Here is a 3604-nt window from a genome sequence, read left to right as displayed (position 1 = left end):
CTCTGTCCTCCTTTTTTCCCATTTGAAGAACATTGGCCTCAAGGTTTATATGTTCAGCACTAGTGGAAAGAAGACTCAAACCACTGAATGCTTTCTGGTCTTCCCACTCAAATCCTTTCACTTACTGACAAAAAGTGTGGATCCTTTTCATTTCTTTTAAAATCTTTTTATCTTTACTCAGCCTTCTTGGTGCTGCTGTTGTTGTTAGAAGTCTGTTGAAGCTGCAAGTCTACTGGAGAATGGGATTGACGTTGCTAGCTTTCTACGTTGCTGTAGTAATAAATTCCAATGGCAAGGTCATCATATAGTTGATTTTCAGAATCACAATAGAAACCTAACTTTGAAAATACATAAAGAGCTGCTTCTGCATCTGTTTCTCTCTCTCTCTCTCTGTCTCTCTTAAACACACACACACACACACACACACATTCTGCTACATGAGTTATTTTACTGAACTCCTCCCCCATCTGCAGAGTACCTGGTTGCCACCATCCACATATTCGCCTCAGCTGGACCATGTCTGACTTGGGGAGGTGAATGAGAAGGTGTTCTAATAGCTTGGCCATAGGGTGACCAACCTTGCTCCTTGGTCCAGGACTGTGCCAGTTTTTGTAATGAAAGTCCTATGTCCCAGGAAGACCCTCCTGTGATACCAAAAGTCCCAGTTTTCAGTAATGGGTATGGAAGTTTGGAGGAAAAATATAAAACCAATACAGTGACCAGAAAAATAGTGGCTGAAAGCAATACGGTTTGTGTGTGTGTGTGTGAGGAAGATCAGCCCTGAGCTAACATCCATGCTAATCCTCTTCTTTTTGCTGAGGAAGACCGGCTCTGAGCTAACATCTGTTGCCAATCCTCCTCCTTTTTTTCCCCCAAAGCCCCAGTAGATAGTTGTATGCATAGTTGCACATCCTTCTACTTGCTGTATGTGGGACGCGGCCTCAGCATGCCCGGAGAAGGGGTGCACCGGTGCGCACCCAGGATCTGAACCCGGGCCGCCAGTAGCGGAGTGCGCGCACTTAACCACTAAGCCACGGGGCCGGCCCCAAGCAATACGTTTTTAATGTCAACTAGATACAGCATAGATTATATGTCTATAAACAGTCACTGCCCCTGTTTTTCCCCTTGACCACTGGTGTTAGTAATCATGATTTTCAGTTCACAAGAATGAATACTCTGTTGTTGCATCACTTTGAGTGATGGGATGTAAGTGTACAATTAAGTACATTGTAATTGTGAGCATTACCCATCCATCTTTGATTTGCATGTGGATTAACTGTTCTCCTTTGTATTATTTTTCTAGCACTATTAAGTGCTAGAAAAATATTTGAAAACATTCTGCCTGAAAAGTTCCCAAATTTGACAAAATACGAACCAACAGATCTAAGAAACTCAATGAACCCCAAGCATAAGAATCATGAGAAAAACTATACCAAGGTGTATCATATTCCAGTATCTTAAAAATCAATGATAAAAAGATAATCTAAAATTCCAGAAGGAGAAAAATGGATGCATTATATACAGAGGAAAAGGAAGGCTACAAATGACAAAAAACCTGAAATTTTAAAAAAAGCAAACCAAACAATTGTCAACCTGGAATTCTTTACCCAGTGGAAATATGTTTCAAAAGCAAAGGTAAAATAAAGACTCATTCAGATCTGCAAAAGCTGAAATAATTCATTGCCAACAAACCTGAACTATAAAAATATTAAATGCATTCCTATAATCACAAGGGAAATATGGAAATCTGGATCTATACAAGGTATGAAAAGCATGTAAAATGGTAAATGTGTAGAAATGTATAACACTTTTTTCCTAAATACTTCTATCTCTTCAGAAGGTAATTGACTGTTTAAAGCAAAAATAATAAGAATGTAATATGGGTTTTATAACATATGTAGAAGTAATATGTGTAAGAAAAATAGCACAAATGCCAGGAAGGGGTAAATAAAAGTGCATTATTGCATGGTTCTTAAACTGTGCGGGAAGTGATATAACATTCCTTGATGGTAGTCTGTGTTAAGTTAAAGGTATATGCTATAAATGTTTAGCTAAGAATACACCAGGACATAAAACATAAGCATAAAATAGAGGAAAAGAGGTAAAAGGAAACAAAGAAAAATAGGCCAAATAGAAAACAAAGAGCAAGGTTGTAGATTAAAATGCAAACGTATCAACAGTAACATCAAATATAAACGGTTGGACCAGTTAAAAAACAGATATTATCGAATTGGATAAAAAAGCAAGACTTACCCAACTATATGCTTTCTACAAGAAACCCATTCTAAATCTAAAGAAACAAATTGATTAGAGGATGGAAAAAATATACCATGTTAACACTAATCCCAAGAAAGCTGGAGAGGCTGTGTTAATATCAGGCAAATTAGATTTCAGAGTGTAGGATTCTACCACAGATAAAGAGGATAATTTCGTAATGGTAAAGAGATCAGTTTGTAAAGAAGATGAAACAATCCTAAAGGTGTACACACCAAAATAACAGAGCTTCAAAATACATGAAGCAAAACCTGATACTTGCCAGGAGAAGCAGACAAAGCTACAACAGTACTCAGAAATTTCAGCACCAACTTTTAAGTAGTTGATACAACGTGTGATAGAAAGACTAGGAAGAAAATCAGTGCGGATATATTAAACTTTCACAAAACTTTCAACTGACTTGTAACTCACACTTATAGGACACTTCACAAAACAGCAGAATATACACTTTTCTCAAGTGTACATGGATCATTTACAAAGATAGCCCCCAATCTATGCCGCAAAATTAAGAGACATATCAACCAGATACAAGGTGTGGACGTTATTTGTACCCTGGTTGGCATGAACCTACTGAAAAAAAATCATGAGACAATTGAAGAAATGTAAATAGCTACTGAAATGATGATATTAAGGAACGATTGTTAACTTTTTCCAGTAATGGTATTGTGATTGTGGTTTTCAAAAAGTCCCTATCATAATGAAATATTTATGGATGAAACGATATTATGTACTGAATTTGCTTTAAAATAGTTCAGTTCGGGTCTGAGTGGCAGTATAGAGGAAACCAGATTAGCTAGAGTTGAACATTGTTGAAGCTGGCTGATAAGTTCATGGGCTTCTTTTTACTGGTCTCTCTATGTTTTATATGTTTTAAATTTTCTGTAATATATGCTTAAAGAATTTAAGGGTTATGATTATGGTTCTAGTTAAATGGAGTAAGAATGTTCCACCCTGTCTCTGCAGATATTTAATACAATTGAATGCCGTGGGCAGAATGCCTGGGACAGTTATCTGAGCACTCTGAAAAATAAATGGTAGCATATGAATTTGGAAGGAAAATTGATCTATTTCAAAATACCACCAAACAGGCATACGTTTCAATTTTTTTTCCCTACAGTTTCTCCCAGCCTAGACTCAAAGGCCACTCAAAACCTAGACCTTCACATTGAGTGTTGACAGAAAGAGTTCCAAGAGAAGTCGTCTACTTCTGGAGTGAGAAGTGGGAAAAGGACCCACCCCACACGACCCCGCACCCCCCTGCCACCCTTCCCATAGGCTAAAGAAAGTAGGGAAATGTCACTGATTTACTTTCTCCCCTGCCCCAGCCTGG

This window comes from Diceros bicornis, chromosome 1, assembly GCF_020826845.1.
Source record: "Diceros bicornis minor isolate mBicDic1 chromosome 1, mDicBic1.mat.cur, whole genome shotgun sequence".
In the NCBI taxonomy this organism is placed as follows: Eukaryota; Metazoa; Chordata; class Mammalia; order Perissodactyla; family Rhinocerotidae; genus Diceros; species Diceros bicornis.
The sequence above is the reverse complement of the archived record's forward strand: the minus strand, read 5'-3'. Positions refer to the sequence as shown.